This window comes from Dipodomys spectabilis, unplaced genomic scaffold, assembly GCF_019054845.1.
Source record: "Dipodomys spectabilis isolate Male_0828 unplaced genomic scaffold, ASM1905484v1 ptg000010l, whole genome shotgun sequence".
NCBI lineage: Eukaryota > Metazoa > Chordata > Mammalia > Rodentia > Heteromyidae > Dipodomys > Dipodomys spectabilis.
In genome coordinates this window covers 3,458,165-3,480,941 of record NW_024870687.1, presented here as the reverse complement: position 1 = coordinate 3,480,941, position 22,777 = coordinate 3,458,165, and the positions used below count along the sequence as shown (strand labels likewise).

At 39.9% G+C, this 22,777-nt stretch overlaps 1 pseudogene; it reads left to right on the top strand.

Moving 5' to 3' along the window:
* Positions 1–300: 300 nt before the first annotated feature.
* LOC122127981 overlaps positions 301–22,777 on the top strand; it is a 63,941-nt pseudogene continuing 41,464 nt past the window's right edge.

Sequence of the window (22,777 nt, the reverse complement as noted above, 5' to 3'; positions counted from 1 at the left end):
GACTCTTGTTTTCTTCCAAGGCCTGAGTTGGAGCTAGCTGCACAGCCTGGCTTTGTCAGTATCCAAGATGGAGATCTCCAGTCATGGGGGGGAGGGTTGGCCTTCCCTCCTCTGCCTCCTGAGAAGGAGTAAGGATGTCAGGCTTCTACTCACGCCAGAGTCCTTGGTTCCTGGTTCATCTCTGGTCTGAGAACTTCAGGATGAAGATGTGTGCTCCTTGTCAGTTCTTGCTGGTGTTGAGTAGAAACCACTCACTTGCCGCGTCTGGCGCTTAAGTCCTGGACTCTCTTTGTTGCAGGTATGGCGGCTATGGCTGCCGCCACTGCCGCCACATCTGTGGCCACTGGCAAGTGCTCATATCTGTCTCCTTGCCTGGATTTTCCCTCTCAGGCCTAACTCTCTGTCCTGTGATGGCACACTTGGTGTGATTCTCTGGCTTAGGACTGTTTATTGGAACACTAAAATTGTTTTGTATGTGAGAGCTTGTCTAACCTCCAGCTTCTCCTCTGCCATCTTCCCAGAACTCATCAGAAAATAACATTGAAAGGCAAGCCCATGCAGAAAAGTACATGGGACATTTTTTTCTGTGTGTGCCAGTCATGGGGGTTGAATTTGTTCTACTTTATTCAAGGCTGGTGTTCTATTACTCTCAGCTAATTGGTGGGATGACTACCAGCTAATTGGAGGTGAGGAGTCTCATGGAATTCTCTGTGCAGGCTGACTTCAAACTGATAATCAGATTTCAGCTTCCTGAGACATTCTGTGCTTTGCATGAGACACTTATCTCCAATGAACCACCAAAAAGAAGAAAAAAAATAACATCTGGTTTTGAGATGTGGCTCAAATGGCAGAAATGAGACAATGATTTCTGGGACAGCACCCACACCTTGAGATCAAGATCCAGGACCAGCACACACAAGAATAAAATAAATAAATGAAAAGAAAGGTGGAAGAAAAAAAGGGAGAGCCGATTTCAGAGGTTAAAATGAGCAAAATTGAGTTAGCTTACATTTTTTACTGTACTTACTCAAGGGTCTCACATCTGAGGATCAGTACTCAAGGCCAGCCAAAGCAGGGGAGTCCATGAACTCTACTCTAATTAGCCAACTACAGTTATTTTTTAAAAGCTCTGAATTGTGCTGTGGCTCACATATTAGAGGGCTAGTTTTAAAAATGTACTGGGAGGGGGCTGGGAAGGTGACTCAGCGGGAGAGTGCTTGCTTTGCATGCATGAGGCCCTGGGCTCAATTCCTCACCAACACATAAGCAGGAAAAATTAGAAGTGGCGCAGTCAGTAGCACAAGTGGTACGACTTTAGCCTCAAGCTGAAGAGCTGAGGGACAGCGCCCAGTCCCAGAGTTCAGGCTCCATGACAGGCAAAAAAAAAAAAAAAGAACTGAGACAATACCTAGGCTCTGATTTATAGCTCCAAGCCCAGCATACATATGGAAATAGAAAGTAGAAAATAAAAAAATGTATAAGAAAATCCAATTAAAATTTCAAAATGAGTCATGAGTTTTTGGTTTTTGTGTGTAATCCTCTTTTTTTGGTCAGTTGTAAGGCTTGAACTCTGGGCCTGAGGGCTGTCCCTCAGCTCTTCAGTTCAAGGCTAGTGCTCTACCACTTGAGCTACAGTGCCACTTCCTTTTGCGTGTAATCCTACATACTAAGATAGATTAAATCTGAGGGCTATGGTCTCTCATCTTCAAATCACCAGAAAAACAAATAAACAAGAAAACAGTAGTGAATCAGTGATGGAGTTGTAAAGCACCAGGCTTCAGTGAGAAAGCTATGGAACAGTGCCCTTGCTCAGAGATCCAGCCTCAAGATTACAAAAATGTAAATAAGAAGAGAACCTGGGGCTGGTGACACATGCCTGTAATTCTCCAGGAGGCAGAAATATGGGTATCCAGTGTAAAGGCCAATTCTAGCAGGAAAGTCCAGAAGACAGTTGCTTGTGGGCCATCCTGGGGCTAGAAATGTAATACTCCCAGATTTTTGGCAGTTAATTGGAGGTAAGGATCTGAGACTTTCCTACTCAGCCTTGCTTTGAACCATGATGGTCAAATTTCAGCCTCCTGAAACAGGACAGGCCTTGCGTGAGTTCTGGCACCAGCACTAGCACACTTACAAAAAATGAAATGAATACATGCAAAGAAGACTAGAAGAGAAAGAAGAACCAATAACTGAGGCTGCAATGAGCCAATCAGCTCATCACTGGTGGCTCATAACTGTAATTGTTTACTCAAGAGGCTAAAATGTGTGGATAATATTTAAAGGCCAGACCGAGTAGGAAAGTCCATAAGACTTGTGTTTGTGTAAGTATGTCTGTGTGTGAGTCCTGTTGCTTAAACTTGTACTGTTTTGCTCAAAGCTCTACTAATCTCAGCTTTTTAGTGGTTATAATTAGAGATATGTACTTTCCTGCCCAGGCTGGCACCAAATTTGATTCTCGGATTTCAGCCTCATAAATCTGGTCTGGCTCTACATTATATTCATTCTAATTAAACACCAAAACAGAAAAAGAATCCTGGAGTTTAGCTGTGGTTCAATTGTCAGAACTGGGAAAATTTCTGGGACAGCACCCAGACCCTGAGTTCAAGCTGGAGGACAAACACAGAAGAAATAAAAAGAGGATAGAAGTACAAAAGGAAGAGTCAGTGACAGAGGTTGAAATGAATCAAACATTGGTTTCTCACACATGTTGTACAAGGTACTCAGGAGAATTAAATCAGATTCACGGTTCATGGTCAGCCCAGGCAGGAGAGTCCATGAGATTCATATATCTAATTTGCCACCAAAAATAAGCTACAATTTGTATTTTGGCTCATTCGGTTGAGTGCTAGTCTCAAATAGAAACTTTGGGACAAAACCTAGGCCCTGACTTGAAGTCCTAGACATACATTTCAAAACAAACAAACAAATACCCCCACGACTTAAAAAAATGATGGGAAAAGAAAACTAAGGTTTAAGTTGGTTCATGTATGTATTCCTATCCATTCTAGGTTCAAAGGTAGACTGGGCAGGAAAGTACATGAAACTGTTAACCCCAAATACCCAGCCAAAAGCTGGAAGTGCAGATATGACTGTAGATGTAAAGCACTGTATTTGGTGCAAAAGCTAATTAAAAAAACTGCTTACCCAGAGTTCAATTCTTAGTGCTAAAAAATTGTAGGAGAAGTGAATAAAGGCCAATTGTAAATTTAAATATAAGCCTGGTGTTTGTTGATCATGGCTGTAGTTGATACCTGGCTACAAAAATCTTGGGATCAAGTTTCAAGGTCAACCCAAAAAACAAAGTCCAGGAGACTTTGTGTGTGCATGTGTGAATGTGTGTGTGTGTGAGTGTGTGTGTGTGTGTGTATATGTTTCTATGTGTGATGTGTGTGTCTCTGTAGTATCCTTTGCCTAGTGCCCTAGCATTCCCAGCTTTTGGGTGGTGAATTAGAGATAAGAATGTCATGGACTTTTCTGCCCAGGCTGGCTTTGAAACATGGTCCTCAGATTTCAGCTACCTTATTTAGCTGGAAGTTGAGCTGTGGATTAAGTGGCAAACTGGGCAAACATTTTCTGGAACTGCAGGCAGACCCTGAGTTCAAGCCCCAGGACATGCACAGAAGAAAGAAAGAAAAGTACAAGTAACCAAGGAAGAGCGAGTGACAAAGGCTTAAATCAATCAAGCATCAGAGGCTCATAAATGTTTTAATAGCTATTCAAGAGCCTGAAATCTGAGGATGATGGTTCATGGCCAGCCTAGGCAGGAGAGTCCATGACTCTTGTCTCTAATTAATCAACCCCCCTCAAAAAGTGCCAAAAAGTTATGATGTAGGATATCCTTGAATAACAACTTTTAGGACAGAATATCAGCCCCAATTTGTAGACCCAGCAACGGCTCACACATGCAAAAAATAAAAAAGTAAACAAAAGAAGGAAGTGTCAAGCACATATTAAAGTTTTAAAATGACACAAGGGTTGTTGGTCATGTGGATAATCCTAACTACCCAAGAGCCTAACATCTGAGGATTGTAGTATCAAGTCAGCCTGGAATGTGCTTGAGATGCTTATCCCAGCTACCTAGCACAAAGCCCTGAGATGGAGCTGAGGTGGTAAAGCAACAGCCTTCAGTTAAAAAGCTAAGAAACAGTCCCCAGAGCCAGAGGTCAAGCTGCAGGGCCACTAAAAATTACAAATAACAAACAATCAATAAAAAGGAGAGCGGAAGAAGAGAGACTGAAATCTGAGGATGCACAATTCAAAGTTAATGCATGGAAGAAAATCCATGAGACATTCTGGTATGTGTGCATCTGTGTGCCATCTTGCAGCGTGTGTGTGCCTCCTTGAACTTGTGATGGTTTGTTCAAGGACAGAGCTCTACCACTCCAAGATTTTCAGTGGTTAATTGGAGGTCATGGTCTCATGGATTTTCCTTCTCAGCCTGGCTTGATTCATGGTAGGCTTTCCTCAGACTCTTATCTCCAATTAATTGTCAAAAAGAAAAAAAAAGCCTGGGAATTGAGTTATGACTCAAGTGGCAGGATTGGGCAATCAGTTTCTGGGACAGCAACCAGGCCCTGAGTTCAAGCCCCAGGACAATCACAGAAGGATTAAAGAAAGAGAGGCTAGATGTGCAGAAGGAAGATCCAATGACAGAGGTTTAAATGAATCAAGCATTGGTAGCTCACCGATGTTCTATCAGCTACTCAGGAAGATGAAATCTGAGGATCACCATTGAAGGCCAGCCCAGGTAGGAGAATCCATGAGACCCTTATGTCTCATTTGTCACCAAAAATATGACACTAGCTGTGCTCTGGTTCATGTGGTATACAAAAACAAAGAAAAAAGAGCACAAATTATTAAAGATGAGAAAAAGAGAAAATTATCATTTCAAAATGAGCCATGGGTTGTTGGTTTATTTGTGCATTCCTAGCTACTGAGGAAGTTGAAATATGAGGATCACAACTCAAAGCCAGCCTGGGTAGGAAAGGGATTGAAATTCTTATCTTCAATTACCCAGCAAAAGCTGGAAATGAAGGTGTGATAGTAGTTGTAAAGTACTGAAATATGGCGAAAATCTGGGAAACGGATTCCTGGTCCATAATTCAGCCCAAAGTCGACCAAAAACAAAACTAAAAGAAGAGAAGAAATGACCATTTGAGATTTAAAAATAAGCTTGGCGCTGGTGGTTCATGCTTATAATTTTAGATTTCAGGAGGCTGAAGTTTGAAGATAGTATTGAAAGGCCAGTCCAAACAGGAAAGGCCATGGGGCTTTTTTTCTTTGTGCCAACCTAGGGCTTGAATTTGTGTAGGAGCTCTACACATGAAAAGAATCTCATGAACTTTCCTGTTCAGGCTGGCTACAAACTGTGATACTCAGATTTCAGCCTCCTGAGTCTTGCTGGACTTTACATGAGACTCATCTGCAAAAGGAAGAAAAATAAACCCTGGAGATTTAGCTGTGGCTCCAATGGCAGAAATGGGAAAATAATTTCTGAAACAGCACCCAGACCTTGATAGTAACTTCAGGGCCAACATACATACAAAGAATAAAATAAATGTGGAGAAGGGTGGGAGAAGAAAGAGCCAATTTCAGAGTTTAAAATGAGCCAAGCATAGGTGGCAAACACCTGAGATGGTAGCTACTCAGGAGGCTGAAATCTGAGGCTCACAGTTGAAAGCCAGCCCAGATAGAATTCATATACTCAACTCTAAGTAGCTACTTAAAACCAAACAACATCAAAACATAGCCACAAGTTGTGTGGTGGCTCATGTCTTAATTTGCTAGTCTTGAGTAAACCCCTCTGGGATAGCACATGGGTTGATTTGTAGACCCAGGACCGCATACACAAGGAAATAAATATACAAAAAAGGGTATAAGAATGGCAGGAAATATGGCTTAGTGATAGAGTGCTCGTCTAGCATGTTTGAATTCCTGGGTCTGTTTCCTCAGTACCTCATGAATAGCAAAGGCTGGAAGTGGCACTGTGGCTCAAGTAATAGAGTCCTCACTTTCAGTAAAAGAAGCTCAGGAACAGTGCCCAAGCCCTGATTTCAAGCCTCAAGACTAGGGGGGAAAAGGTGTGAGAAAATCCAATTAAAGTTTCAAAATTATCCACGAATTTTTGGTTGGTGTGTTTAATCCTAGTGATTCAGAGGGCTAAAATCTAAAGGTTGTTGTTCATAGCCAACCTGGGCAGGGAAGTGCCTAAGTCTCCAAGTAATCAGCAACAAAATCCAGAAATGAGGATGTGCTTGTAGTTGGAAAGCACCAGCCCTGAGGAAAATCCTGAAACAGTGCCCTGGCTCAGAGATCCAGCCTCAGGACCACAATAAGAGAATTAAATGATTGAAGTAGAGAACCTTGGACTGTTGGCTCCTGTCTGTAATTCTAGAAAAGCAGGAGGCTGAAATATAAGATCCAGTTTAAAGGCAAACCCAGTCAAGAAATTCCAGGAAACCATGTGACCTATGTTTCTTTGGGCCTGGCTTACTTCACTGAATATAATTTTTTCCAAGTCTTTCCATTTCCTAACAAATGGGGCAATGTCATTCTTTCTGATGGAGGCATAGAATTCCATTGTGTACTGAGTCAAGTAGAAAAGGTCAGATAAGGTGATGTTAGGGAAATGAACCCTAAGATATGTATTCAAATGTTTTTTTTTTTCTTTCATGCGATTGTTTCTATCACATTTATAAGATTATTTCTTTGTTGCTGTATATGTCCCTCCCCTACAGTTTAACCCCTGCTTACACTGTATTTGATGTCGGTATAATTTGTGGAGGGGAAGGTGAAAAACAAATCGTTTAAACAGGGATACACGTGGACCCATTACAACCATGAGATGTACAAGTCATTATGTCGAAAACGAACTTTACAACTTTGGTGCTGGGCGGGGGAGGGGGGAGGGGGAGCGGGGATGATTGGGTGGGGGGCAGGGGGATGATGGGAAGGGATGGGAAGAGGAAACAAAGGAGGAGGTTACAATTCTTTTTTTTTTTTTTTTTTTTTTTTTTTTTTCTTTTTGTTTTATTTTATTGTAAAGACGCTGTACAGAGGGATTACAGTTACACGCGTAAGGCAATGAGTACATTCTTACCCCCTCCCTTGTTGTTCTCCCACTATCCCTTCCCCACTGCTCATCTGATAAAATTATCCTAAACATACACTAATTATTGCAAATGAGGTTACAATTCTTGATAAGAAATATACTCATTATCTTGCCCATGTAATTGTAACCCCTATGTACAGTATTTTCACAATAAAAAAAAGGGAAAAAAAAGAAATTCCAGGAGAATGTTTTGTGTGTGGTAGCCACACTGGAGATAGGATTTTTTTTTTGATTGAATGGAAATAAGAGTTTCATGGACTTTCTTGCTCAGGCTGCTTTCAAACTATGATTGGCAGATTTCAGGCTCGTGTATCAGGCCAGGCCTTGCATGAGTTCAAGCTCCAGGACCAACAAACACAAAAATAATGAAATAAATGAAGGGTAGAAGAAGAGAAGAAAGAGGCAATACCAGAGGTTTCAATGAACTAATCATTGGTGGCTCATATCTGTGATTCTAGCTACTCAGGCTGAAATTTGAGGATACAGTTTAAAGCTCAGCTGTTATATGAGTTCATAAGATCTCTCTCTCTGTATCTCTCTCTTTGTCTCTCTCTCTGATTTTTAGTGGTTAATTGGAGAAAAGAGTGTTAAGGACTTTCCTCAATTTTCAGCTTCCTGAATCTGGCCTACCTCTACATGAGTCTCTTGTCTCCAATTAATTTCCCGCCAAAAGCCAAATGTTATGGTTAGTCCCATATATGCACTGAGACAGCATCTGAGCTTCAATTTCTACTCCTAGGACAAGCAAAAATGAAGAAAATAAGAACGTGGAAGCAAGCACATATTAAAGTTTTAAAATGACCCAAATGTTGCTGGTCATGTGTGTAATCCTTACTATACAAGAGGCCGACTTCTGAGGATTGCAATGTCAAATCAGCCTGGGCAGGAATGTGCTTGAGACTCATCTTCATCTACACAGCCCAAAACCTTGAGCTGTGGCTGAGGTTGTAAAAGCATCAGCCTTGAGTGTAAAAGGTAAGATATAGGCCCCAGAGTTAGAGGTCAAGCCACAAGACCAATAAAATTTTTAAAGAAGAGAAGATGAAGAGAGGCTGAAATCTGAGGATCATGGTTCTAAGCCAGCCCATGCAAGAAAGTCCATGAGGCTTTCTCTGTGTGTGTAACAGTGTGCTGTCCTACGGCTTGAACTTGTGCTGTTTTGTTCAAGGATAGAGCTCCACCCCTCCCAGCTTTTCATTGATGAATGGGAGCTAAGATTCTCCTGGACTTTCCTGCCTTGGTTGGCTTTGAACCATGATCCTCAGATTTCAGAAAACTGATCCATGCTGGGCTTTGCATAAGACTCTTATCTCCTATTAGTACCAAGAATTAAAAAAACTGGAGTTGAGCTGTGAGTCAAGTGGCAAACTGAGCAATCACTTTCTAGGACAGCACTCAGGGCCTTATTTCAAGCACCAAGACAAAACAAGTATAGCCACAAGTTATATTTTGGCTCATGTGGTAAGCCACTAGTATTGAAGAAAAAGCTCTGGTATTGTATCCAGGCCCTGATTCGTAACCCCAGGACTAGCCCATAAACAAAAATAACAAACAAGGAAATTTTAAAAAGAAAAATTGGAAAAAGATAACATTAACGATTTTAAATGTACAATCAGTGTGTGGTTCATGTGTATAATCAGAGCACTTCAGGAAGCTGAAATCTGAGGATCATGGTTTGAAACCAGACTATCCAGAAAAGTACAATAAAATCTTATGTTCAATTAGCCAGCAAAAAGCTAGGAGTGGAGTTATGGTTGAGTTGTAAAACAAAATCCTTGAGTCAAAAAACTAATAAACATAAGCGCTCTGAGACTCTAGCCTGTAATCCTAGATATTCAGGGGTTTGAGAAATGAAAATCATGGTTCAAAACCAACCTGCGAAGGAAAGATAATGAGAACTTATCTCCAAATAACCACCAGAAAACCTGAAGTGGCTCTGTGGCTAAAATTGTAGAGCATTCGCCTTAAGCTGAAGGGCTCAAAGACAGCACTCAGGCCGAGGGTTCAACTCCACCCTCCTTAAAAATAGGCAAGAAACAGCAATGAGGCCCAGGGATCAGGTCTACTGACCACAATTAAAAAGCATTGAGGTTGAAGTCAAGAAAGAGCTGAGTAAAAATATTAAAATGTCAGAGGCTGGTTGTTTATGCCTGTAGATTTTAGCTACCCATGGCACAGTTAAAAGCCAGAACTAGCAAGAAAGTCCATGAGATTTGTGTATGTAATTACCAGTACTAGGGGTTGAACTTCCCCTGTTTTACTCAAGTCTAGAGTACTACAACCCCCAGCTTTTTGGAGATTAATTGGAGATAAGAAACTGAAACTTCATCTGGATAGTTGGCTCAGTGGTATGTGCTAGTCCTGCATGCATGAGGACCTGGGTTTGAGTCCTCAGAACCACATAAGCAGGAAAAGCTGAAAATGTTGCTGCAGCTCAGTTGATAGAGCACTAACCTTAAGCTAGAATGTTGATGGACAGTGCCAAAGCCTAGTTTTCAGGCCCATAACCAATGGCAAAATAATAATAAAAAAAACCCTCAGACTTTGCTGCTCAGACTGGCTTCAAACCAAGATCATCAGATTTCAGCCTCCTTAGTAGTGCTGGGGTTGGCATGAGACTTCAAAAAGAAAGAAGCTGGAAGTTGAGCTGTGGCTCAATTGGCAGAACTGAGCAAAATCTCTGAGACATTGGCCAGTCCCTAGATGGAGAAAAAAAAACATAAAAAATTTCAAAAATAAATAATAAATTGTAATACAGAAAAAATCATGTTTAATATGATACAAAGGAAAACTTTTTTTAAGTGCAGCAAACAAAAACGTACTACAAAGTTTCAAAATAACATACTGAGAGTAAGGGGAAAAGGAAAATTTTTTAAATTTATGTAAATATTAAATCCAAAATGACATGAGCAAAACCTAATATGATCAGAACCTTATCTCTCACTTGTAATTTCTTACAAACAATTGTCCCTCCAGTTTCAGCACTAGCATGGGGATTTAGGAAGGACCTCTCTATGCAGCCTTGACTGAATAGGGATCTTCCTGCTTTAGCCTCTTGAGTTAGAAATACAGGCTTTGCCCTTATTTTAATACACAAATTACACTTTAAAACTCAACATCAATATTCAAATAATGGATTATGTGTAAAAGCATGAATAAACATCCACCAGAGAAGCTCTGAGCAATACAATCATAACAGTAGAAGATTACCTACCACTTAAGGTAGGTAACAGAAGGAAGATTTAGCATTTTTTTGGAAGTGCAGGGGTCTGAACACAGGGCCTCATGCTTGTTAGGTATAAAATTCAGTGACATTAATTATATCCACACTACTTTTTAACCATTACCTCTGCTTGTGAACTTTCTTTTCAATACTGATGGAATCCACACAATGACCTGCACCAGAAACTTTTGTTTTGTTTTTGATCGGTCATGGGGCTTGACCTCTGGGTTGGGCACTGTCTCTGTGCTCTTCAGCTCAAGGCGTGTTCTCTACCACTTGAGCTACAGCGCCACTTCCGGTTTTCTAGTTTTTTATTGGAGATAATAGTTTCACATACTTTTCTGCCCTGGCTGGCTTTCAACTGTGATCCTCAGATCTCAGCCTCCTGGGTAGTTAGGATTACAGGTGTGAGCCACCGTCCCCCAGCCACAGAAACTTTTAATCTTCCCTTTTTCCATTATGAAATTGCTTAGTCAATATATTTCACATAAATAGATTATTTTGTGTCCATCCATGACAGACATATATTAATTACAGCCTTTTGTGGGTGAGTCATAATTTATGCACACCTCACATTTTATAAACCTATTCATCTGGGCCCACATTCAGCAGCTTGTTCTGAGAAGAATGGTAGCTATTTTGCTAGCCACCTCTATCCTCTGCCGTTTCCTACTCAAATTAGTCTTTGGTATCAGTATGAGTCTGCTCAGAGGGTAGAGGCATAAGGGCTGGCTTTGAACCATGATCCTCAGATCTCGGTCTCCTAAATAGCTAGGATTACAGGTGTGAGACACCTGCACCAGGCCATCATTTCTTCCTAGAACATTTCAGGGGGATGGAATAGCACTGTATCACATATATTCATTAGCAACTGCCCCAGGGTGAGCCAGATACTCAGACCAAATCCACTGACCTTGATACTGTCTTTGGTGTCCAAAAGGATATTGTTGGACTTAAGGTCTTCGTGTATGATTTTGTTTGGTGTAAGTAGTGAACAGCACTTACAACATGTGTGACAAGCCTCCTGGCTTCATCCTCATATAGGCGGCAGAATTTTCAGATCCACCGCAGGAGGTACCCCCTAGTGGCCAGTTCCATGATGAGATACACATACTCTTCCTTCTCCATTACCTGGTACAACCTGATGATGTGTTTGTGCCATACCTTCTTAAAAATGTCCACCTCATTCTTTATCCAATGATGAGGACTCTCACTTCCAGAGTATTTTAAATGCCATGTCCTTGTCTGTGAGGAGGGAATGGGCCAACTTCACTTTTCCATAGGTACCTATGTCGAAGGGCTCTTTCTTCTGGTATTGTTTGATGATCTCCTCCTTCAAGGAGCTTGAGATTGATTGTTTCTGTACTTCCATCCTTCTGCTACAATAGCAGGTAGCAAGTCTACCTAAATAAATTAAATTAAATAAAGGAAAACCCAGAAAGAGTAAAAAGAAATACCAAAATCCAAATAACAGCCCGTCCCCACTACCAAAAAAATCATTTAACTTTGATTCAGTCCAGCGAGTCATCAAGCAAGAGCTCCAAGCTCTGTTAACTGACATAGGTTGGAGCACAGTGGCTTCCTATGTATCCTTCATGACCTCACACAATGGAGCAATCACAACCAGGCATAGTGATGTCATAGAAGAAATGGACCAATCAGAGTTGGGGCCAGTGACGTCAGAGAAATAGCGGAACAATCACAGCCTGCCAGCATTGACACTCTAGCTCTTAGACCTCAAAGACTGTTGCTAAGGAATCCATGTGGCTTGCGGTTGCTCTGGTCATTCTCGTGGCATTTCTGAAACCCCTAGGACAGTGGTCAAAATACTCTTATTTTGTAGAGGACTACTGAATCTTATAAATTGCTTCTCTGGAGACACTAGCTAATAGCCTCCATTCTTGATGGCCACCTTATCCAATGTCTTTTTCCAGCAATAGTACTGCACAAAGGCCTCCGTCCTTCTCAAGGACATCTGTGTCCTACAACTTCCTCCTGAGGGGACAAGTTCCAGGGTGGCTTTGAGCCACCACCCTCACAATTCACCTTCCTGAGTAGTTAGGATTATATACCTGAGCCATCGGTAGGTACTTAGCTCATCTCTTACATTTGGAGCAAGTATATTTGTTGGAAAGGTGGGTTTTAGATCTGTCCTTTTAACACTTTAAATTTATTGCCCTTGATGTCTAATAGTGAATCTAGTTTCTGATGAGAAATTTGTCTTAATATCATTGAAGATTACTTGTTTGTGATGAGTTGTGTCTTTGTGCTTTGGGAGGTTTTCTGTTTTTGTTTAGTTAGAATGTGTATTAATGTGGACCTGTGTAATTAAGTTAATTGACATTTTTGAGCTAATAGATTCCTGCATGGAAGGGTTCATGCTTTCAATCAAAATTGGAAGTTATTGGTTTTTATTCCTTCAAATCCTATGTATTTCTATTTTTCCCTCCGTAAACATATATATATTATACATTATATATTCACATTGTATATGTGAATATACATATATGCCTACATGTTTATATTATATATACATTTATATACATATATAGTTTTACATAACTTCCACTTTTGTGATTGTTTATGGTAGGAAGTTTAGATTGATCCTAGCTACTCCATCAGAGTTAGAGTTTGAAGTTTTCCTCTTTATTTCTTGATAAAAATTTTGCATTACTCATCAAGGATATTGATATAGGTATTAAGCACAGATAGCCTCTCTCTCTCTCTCTCTCTCATTTCCTGCCTTGGTTAGGTCTCTGAGCATAGGGCCATTGCTTGTCTGGTTCTTCTAGTGTGCTGTGAAATTTTGCAGTGCCATATTCTGCTTCAAAGGCCACCATGCAGGCCTGCATTTGGAAGAGGATCTTCTCAAAGGCAGCCTGCATGGGTGCACCTGCTTGCCTCTGTATTGATGTCAGAGCCCCACAGCTACTTGGGATGGCCTTAGCAGATGCCCCTTTGCCTGGACTGCTGACTGGTGACTGTGCCAGCACAAGCACAGCCTCTTTTTATTTCACATCAGAGGTCTGCAGTGTAACCTGGGGTGTTCCCTTGGTGGCTATGCTTGGAGCAAGGGTGGGGGCTGCAGAAGCCTCACTGTGGCCTGACTTCTGGGGTACAACAAATGCCAAGGGTTTCTCTGGGCTCTTTACAGAATACATGGGCAGTTTCAGGAGCAGAAGCTGAGCTCAGGGGGCTCCTAAACACAGGGTGGACTTTAGAGCTGGGCATCACAGATTGATCTTTTTGAAGTGCTGCGGACAGCATCTGGAAGCTGTTGGACCTTAAGGAGGTCTGAGTACTTCATGCAATTATGTGTGGACCTTTGAGCTTCATCCATTGTTTGCAATAGGGCTGAGCCCTCCCTCCCATATTGTCCTGGTGCCCTCTGAGTGTGTGCTGGTTTCTAGCAGTGAGAAAAGTTTAATGTGTCTTTTATTCTCTGAGTCTCACTAGGAAGTTCTATTGTTGTCAGGGATGATTCTGTCTTGGGAGGTCTGTGTGTTCTCTGATTAAGGGAATCTACAGACCTCAGAGCAAATCTTGGCTTTCTCTCTGAAAGGCCTAAGTGTTTAAGGCTTCAGATGCTTTATAGGTTTCCAGACATATCCAGGGCTTTTTCTTTTTTATCTTTCAATGACAGCTTTAATTTCCTCCCTTAGTCAGGGTCTATTGACTGCTTTGACTCTGGCATAAATGAGGGAACACAGTCAGGGCTGTTCTGTTGCTAAGGAAAGCAGACAGGGCTGCTTTGTTGCTGAGAAAAAGCAGGCTGGCCTATCTTGTTACATAGTTTCATTTTATTCCCTGATGATGGTAAATAAAACCTCCAGGTTGGACTTCAGGAGCTGCCCATGATCATTTTTCCATTCCTTTTCCCTGCTCTTACCATACTGCCTTTCTATTTAAATTCATTTTTATTTTAATTTTTGTCAGAAGCAAAGAGGCAATTAAAAATCTATATGTAATGTTAATTTTTATTCTTGAATTACTAAAATGCATGAAGAACATGTCAAAGCAGCATAAAATGGCAGGTGGCGTGAGCTTGATCACTGTCCCTCTACTCTGTCTCTCTTGCTCTACCCTGGGTGACCACTGAGACTAGTTAGTTATGTATCCCTGCATCTAAAACACATGTGCACAAAGAACAGGCTATTAAAAAGAGACTTTCCCACAGCTATGCAAGTCCCGCAAACTGCTATCTTAGTAGGAGGCCAAATTTCCATTCACACTATGGAGATTCAAACGTCTCAGGTTCACAGACCTGAGCCAAGTCTGTGCTGGAACAAGGACTGAACATGGTAACTTATTGTTCACTAAGGGAGAAGTCTGCAATAGCTAGAAATCTGCCCTTTGCCTTTCCCACTAAGTCACAGTATCAGGTATGAAGATCAAGGAGTTACACAGGCCTTTTAGAGGTTACTAGACTTTGAGTTTTAACATTTGTAATTCCAAGTTTCTCTTCAGATCAAATATTGGGCCTGCACAACAGCAGCCCATGAGGAAGTGATGTCCAGAACTTGTGTAAGTGTCTCAGACTCTTTGAATTTGTTTTTACTGAATTGTCTCTTTTTTTTTTTTTTTTTTTACAATCCACACCAATGGCCAAAAACGGTGTAGAAAAACAAGGCCACTTCCACCAAACAAGATTGTTGGTGTTCAAGACCTAACTTGAGTCCACTCCATTTGATGCAATACTGTTCAAAGGAACATTCATTCAGTGAGGAGTAAAACATTGTACATCTGTCAGAGATAGATGTTAACAGATATCCTTGACTTTTAACATTATAGGTGGTATTTGAGCCAGATGCTGGTGGCATATACCTGTAATCCTGGCTACTCAGCATTCTAGTTTGAAGCCACCCAGGTCCAGAATGTCTGTGAGACTTTTATCTCCAATTAACCACCAATAAGCCCGAAGTAGAGTTGTGGTTCAAGTGGTAGAGCAATAGTCTTTGCCACGAAAGTGCAGGAACAGCACCCAGGCCTTCAGTTCAAGTGCCAGGGCTAGCAAACACAAACCAAAAATGTGGTATTTGCAACCAAAGAATAAATTTTAATTTGATCTCTTTTTAGCCAATTTAATGTCTGAGCTCTTGATCTGAAAGCCTCTTGGCCACTCTACTCCTGGAGAATAACAATTATTCAAGTGGAAAAGAAGGATCTAGAATGATTCTCCATTAGAGATGCTGATGTTTGAAAGACTATGCGAAAAAAAATTCTTCAGTCTCTAAAAGAATATAGCACTCACAGTGGAACCTCTGAATTTGTTAATTGATGGTCAGTATATAGGCTTGAACTCAGAACCTCAAGGCTAGCACTCTACCACTTGAGAAACATCTCCCCCTCTAGTCTTTTTGGAAGTCAATTGGAGTAAGAGTCCTATGGATTTTCCTCAGATCTCAGATCTCAGCCTCTTGAGTAGCTAGGATTACAGGCTTGAGCCTGTGATGGCTAATTGAAATTTAATGGTACCTACTACCAGAGATGGTAGTTAAGACATTTACATCCACCACAAAAGTCCAAGTTAATTTCAGCTTTGGTTTCTCCAACACACTTAAGAGAAAGATCAGTAGAGATCTATCATTAAACCTTAATAGCAGAATTCAAATACTCTTGGCTTATTTTTTTAAATTGTGAGAATACCACACAAAGGAGTTACAAATAGATGGGCAAGATCTTGGTTTATTTTGAGTCCTGCTAAATCCCAGATTTGCAGGGACAAATCCCAAAATACAAGTGTTAGGATGTCAGAGACAGGAGAGTTCCCTGAAATTGCATTAAAATTAATATTAGCATTAATATCATTTGTTTAACAATCTAACAAGTACATTTAATATAATTTTTTCCAAGCCTTTTCATTTCCTAACAAATAGAGCAATGTCATTACTTGTGATGGAGGCATAGAATTCCATTGTGTATATATACCACATTTTTTGATCCATTCATCTACTGAGAGGCATCAGGGTTGGTTCCATATCTTACTTATGGTAAATAATGCTGCAATAATAAACATAGTCGTGCTGCCAGCTTTAGTGTGGTCTTGTTTGTGATCATTTGGGTAAATGCCCAAAAGTGGGATTGCAGGGAAATAGGGGAGCTCTATGTGGAGTATTTTGAGGAACCTCCATATTGCTTTCCAAAGTGGCTGAACAAGTTTACACTCCCACCAACAATGTAGTAATGTTCACTTCTCTCTGCATCCCCACAAGCATCTTTTGTTATTAGAGTTCTTGATTATTGCCATTCTAACTGTGGTGAGGTTGTATCTCTATGGTTTGATTTGCATTTCGTTTATGGCTAGAGAGGTTGAGCATTTCTTCATGTGTCTATTGGCAATCCTTCTTTCCTCTTCAGAGAAGTTTCTCTGTAAGTATTTAGCCCACTTATTTATTGGGCAGTTGTTTCTTTGGAGACTTGTTATTGGGGGATTGAATTTTTTGAGTTTCAGGTTTATTTCAGATATGAGACCCTTGTCGGTTGTATGGCTAGTGAAGAACTTATCCCAATCTGTGGGGTTTCTATTGATCTTGCTAGCTATGTGCATGGCCATGCAGTAGCTCTGCAATTTTGTTCAATCCCATTTATTCAACCTTTCTTTGATTGTTGTGTTTCTGGGTCTCTATTAAGAAAATTTAGGCCTGCTCCAAGGAGACCTAGGGTTTCTCCTATTCCATCCTGTAATGTTTTCAGATTGTCTGCTTTGACTCTGAGGTCTTTGATCCATTTGGAGTTGATTCTGGTGCAGAATGATATATAAGAATCTAGCTTTCATTTTCTACAAGTAGTTAACCAATTTTGCCAGCACCATTTACTGAAGAGGCTGTCTTTATTCCATTCTATTTTTGAGCTCCTTTATTGAAGGTTAGTTGGCTATAGGTCTGTGTGTTCATTTCTGGGTTTTCAATTCTGCTCCATTGGTCCTAAGATCTGTTCTTATGCAGGTACAATGTCGTTTTGATTACTATGGCTTTGTAGTAAAGTTTAAAATTTGGTATTGATATTCCTCCAGCCCTGTTCTTTCTGTTGAGGATGGTTTTTTGCTATTCGGGGTCTTTTACTGTAACATATGTATTTTTGGATTGCCTCTTCTAATTCCTTGAAGAATGATGTTGGAATATTGATTGGTATTGCATTGAATTTGGAGATAGCCTTGGGAAGTATTGCCATTTTCACGATGTTAATCTTTCAAATCCAGGAGCATGGGAGTTTTTGCCACTTTCTAAGTTCTGTTTTGATTTCCTTTTACATGTTTTCAAAATTTTCTTCATAGATGTCCTTCACTTCTTTGGTTAAGTTAATTCCTGGGTATTTTATTTTTTGTGGGGCTATTACAAATGGAGTTGCTTTCCTAATTTCAGCCACACTTTTCTCATTGTTGGCATACAGAAATGCCATTGATTTTGGGGGGTTAATTTTATACCCTGCTACTTTTCCAAAGTTTTGAATCAGCTTGAGTAATTTGGGAGTGGGGTCTGTGGGATTCTTTAAACACAAGATCATGTCATCTGCAAAGAGGGAGAGTTTTACTTCTTCTTTCCCTATTTGGATCCCCTTTATGTTTGCATCCAGTCTTATTTGTAGCTAGGCATTCTAATACTATATTGAAGAGAAGTGGAGAGAGTGTACGTCCTTGTCTCGTTCCTGAGTTAAGAGGAAATAGCTTTAGTTTTTCACCATTAACTGTAATGCTGGCTGTAGCTTTTTCATATACAGCCTTTATTGTATTGAGGAATGTTCCATGGATTCCTAATTTTTCCAGAACCTTCATCATAAATGGGTGTTGGATCTTGTCAAATGCTTTTTCTGCATCTATTGGTATAACCATGTGGTTCTTATCCCTACTCCTGTTGATGTGATGAATTATACTAATTGATTTGCGTATATTGAACCAGCTTTGCATCTCTGAAATGAATTCTATTTGATCTTGGTATATGATTTTTTGGATGAATTGTTGAAGTCGATTGGCCAAAATTTTGTTGAGAAGTTTCTCATGAATGTTCATCCAAGAAATGGGTCTATTGTTCTCTTTCTTTGATAAGACCCTGCCTGGTTTTGTGATGAGGGTTATGATGGCTTAATAGAATGTGTTCGGTAGTGAGCTTTCTCTTTCAATTTCATTTAAGAGTTGGAGGGGTATTAATGTGAGCTCTGCTTTGAAGACCTTGTTGAATTCCGCTGTGAAACCATCTGGACCTGGGCTTTTCTTAGATGAGAGGTCTCTTATTACTGTTTATATTTCAGTGCTTGATTTGGGCCTGTTAATGTGATTTAACTCATCTTGGTTTAATTTTGGCATGTCAGTATTTGCTAGGAAAAGGTCCATTTCTGACAAGTTCTAAATCTTATTAGCAAAAATTTTGAGAAGTATTTCCTTATAATGTTGTGAATCTTGGTTGTTTCTCTGGTGATGTTTCCATTCTCATCTCTGAGTTCATTTATTTGGGTATGTTCTTTTCTTTTTTTCATAAGACTGGCTAAGGGCCTGTCAATTTTGTTATTTTTTTTCGAATAACTAACTCTTTGTTTTGTTGATTCTTTATATGGCTTTTTTGACTTCTAAATCATTTAATTCTGATTTCATTTTAATTATTTCTTTCTGTCCATTGTGTTGGGGTTTATCCTGCTGACCTTTTTCAAGGAAGCTCAGATGTCTCATTAAATTGTTGGTTTCAGATCTCTCCAATATGTTGGTGTAGGAACTCAGAGTTATAAACATGCCTCTGAGTACTACCTTTGCTGTGTCCCAGAGGAGTTGGAAATTTGTGTGCTTATTTTTGTTGAATACCATGAACTTTGAATTTCATTTCTCATATCGTCCATGATGCACTCGCGATTCAGCAGTGTGTTGTTCAGCTTCCATGTGTTACAGAACTTTCTTTACTGGCTTTTGGTGTGGAGTCCTACTTTTAATCCCTTGTGGTCTCAGAGAATGCAAGGTATAAGTTCAATGTTTCTGATTTTGGACAAGTTTGCTTTGTGGCCTGAAGTGTGGTCTATTTTGGAAAATGTTCCATATGCTGCTGAAAAAAACGTGTATTCTGATGCTGCTGGGTGAAATCTTCTGTAGATGTCTGTTAAATCGAGTTGATCTATGCAGTTGTTTAGATATGCAGGTTCTTTGTTGATTTTTTGCCAAGTTGTTCTCTCTAGAGGGGATAGTGGTGTGTTAAAGTCCCAAACAATTAATGTCTTTGGGTGTATGTGGGATTTGAAGGAAAGTTGGGTTTCTTGGATAAATTTGGGTGCTCCGTTTGGTGAATAGATATTTAGAATTGTAATATCCTATTGAAGGAGTGATACATTAATTAGTATGTAGCAACCTTCTTTAACTCTTCTCACTAATTTTAAATTAAATTCGATTTTATCTGATATTAGGATTGCAACTCCTGCCTGTTTATGGGGGCCGTTTGCTTGGTAGATTTTGGTCCAGCCTTCCAACATTGAAAATGTGTTTGTTTTTATGGGCAACATGTGAATCCTGAAGTCAGCAGAAAGAAGGTTCTTGCTTTTTAATCCAACTAGACAGTCTATGTCTCTTAATTGGAGAGTTAAGTCCATTAATGTTGAGAGATAGAACTGAGAAGTATTTGGGAGTTTCTGCCATTTTATCCACCTTCTTGGGGGTTGTGGCAACTGGGTTCTTTCTATGGTTCTTGGATTCTCTTTTGGCTGCGGTTTCTTGACCTTTTTGTGGTCTTGTTGGTTTTCTTTTTTTAAATTTAATTTAATTTTATTTGTGAACATACTGTACAGAGGGGTTATAATTACATGGGCAGGATAATGCATACATTTCTTATCAAGCATTGCAGCCTCCTCCTTTGTTTACCCTTCACATCCATTCCCAACCTCCTCCCTCCCCCCCAATCCCAATCCTTCTCCTCCCCCCTCGTCTCCCCCCCCCGCCCCACACCGACGTTGTAAAGCTCCTTTTGGACATGACAACTAGTACTTCTCATTGTTGCAACAGGTCCACCTGTATCCTTAAACAACTGGTTTTTCCTCATCTCCTCCACAAGTTATACTGACATCTAATATAGTGAAAGCAGGGGTTATACGGTGGGGCAGGGACATACAAAGCAACAAAGAGATAATCTTATAAATGCGTTTGAAACACATGCATGAAAGAAAAAAACATTAAAATACATATCTAAGGGTTCATTTTCCTGACATCACATTATCTGACTTTTTCGGCTTGACTCATACATATACTAGATATTGCAAATAAGGGAAACCATGGGACCTGTTTCTTTGGGCCTGGCTTACTTCACTTAATATAATTTTTTCCAAATTTTTCCATTTCCTAACAAATGGGGCAATGTCATTCTTTCTGATGGAGGCATAGAATTCCATTGTGTATATATACCACATTTTCTTCATCTATTCATCTACTGAGGGGCATCTGGGTTGGTTCCATATCTTAGCTATGGTAAATAATGCTGCAATAAACATAGTTGTGCTGGTAGCTTTAGTGTGGTCTTGTTTGTAAACATTTGGGTAAATGCCCAAAAGTGGGAACGATGGGTCATAGGGGAGTTCTATGTGAAGTCTTTTGAGGAACCTCCATACTGCTTTCCAAAGTAGTTGAACAAGTTTACATTCCCACCAACAATGAAGTAAGGTTCCTTTCTGTCCACATCCCCTCCAGCGTCTGTTGTGGTTATAGTTCTTGATTTTTGCCATTCTAACTGGAGTGAGGTGATATCTCAATGTTGTTTTGATTTGCATTTCTTTTATGGCTAGGGATGTTGAACATTTCTTCATGTGTCTATTGGCCATCCTGCTTTCTTCTTCAGAGAAGTTTCTCTTTAAGTCTTTCACCCACTTATTTATTGGGCAGTTGTTTCTTTGAGGATTTGTTGTTGGGTGGTTTAATTTTTTGAGTTCCAAGTATATTTTAGATATGAGACCCTTGTCCGTTCTATGGCTAGTAAAGATCTTCTCCCAATCCGTGGGTTTTCTATTGATCTTGCTAGCTATGTCATTTGCCCTGCAGAAGCTCTGCAACTTTATGCAATCCCATTTGTCCAACCTTTCTTTGATATGTTGTGTTTCTGGGTCTCTATTCAGAAAATTTCGGCCTGAGCCAAGGAGACCTAGGGTGTCTCCTATTCCATCCTGCAATGTTTTCAGAGTATCTGCTTTGACTTCAAGGTCTTTGATCCATTTGGAGTTAATTCTGGTGCAGGGTGATATATAAGGATCTAGCTTTAATTTTCTACATGTAGTTAACCAATTTTGCCATCACCATTTACTGAAGAGGCTGTCTTTCTTCCATTCTATTATTTTAGCTCCCTTATCGAAGATTAGATGGCTATAGGTCTGTAGGTTCATTTCTGGGTTTTCAATTCTATTCCATTGGTCCTGAGGTCTGTTCTTATGCCAATACCAAGCTGTTTTGATTACTATTGCTTTATAGTAGAGTTTGAAATTTGGTATTGATAGTCCTCCAGCATTGTCTTTCCATTGAGGAGCGTTTTTGCTATTTGGGGTCTTTTGTTGTTCCATATGAATTTTTGGATTGCGTCTTCTATTTCCTTGAAGAATGAGGTTGGAATTTTGATAGGTATTGCGTTGAATTTGTAGATAGCCTTGGGAAGTATTGCCATTTTCACGATGTTAACCTTTCCAATCCAGGAGCATGGGAGGTTTTGCCATTTTTTAAGTTCTGTGTTGATTTCCTTTTTCAAGATTTTAAATTTTTCATCATACTGGTCCTTCACTTCTTTGGTTAAGTTAATTCCTAGGTATTCTATTTTTTGTGGGGCTATTACAAATGGAGTTGCTTTCCTAATTTCAGCCACATTTTTCTCATTGTTGGCATACAGAAATGCCATTGATTTTTGGGGGTTAATTTTATAACCTGCTACTTTGCCAAACTTTTGAATCAGCTTGAGTAATTTGGGCGTGGATTCTATGAGATTCTTTAAATAAAAGATCATGTCGTCTGCAAAGAGGGAGAGTTTTATTTCTTCTTTCCCTATTTGGATCCCCTTTACGTCGGCATCTTGTCCTATTGCTGTAGCTAGGCATTCTAATAATAGATTGAAGAGAAGTGGAGAGAGTGGACATCCTTGTCTTGTTCCTGAGTTAAGAGGAAATGGCTTTAGTTTTTCACCATTGAGTATAATGCTGGCTGTAGGTTTGTCATATACAGCCTTTATTGTATTGAGGAATGTTCCATAGATTCCTAATTTTTCCAAAACCTTCATCATAAAGGGGTGTTGGATCTTGTCGAATGCTTTTTCTGCATCTATTGAGATAACCATGTGGTTCTTATTCTTGCTCCTGTTGATGTGATGAATAATATTAATTGATTTGCATATATTGTATCAGCTTTGCATCCCTGAAATGAATCCTGTTTGATCGTGGTGTATGATTTTTTGGATGAATTGTTGAAGTCAATTGGCCAAAATTTTGTTGATAAGTTTTGCATCAATGTTCAT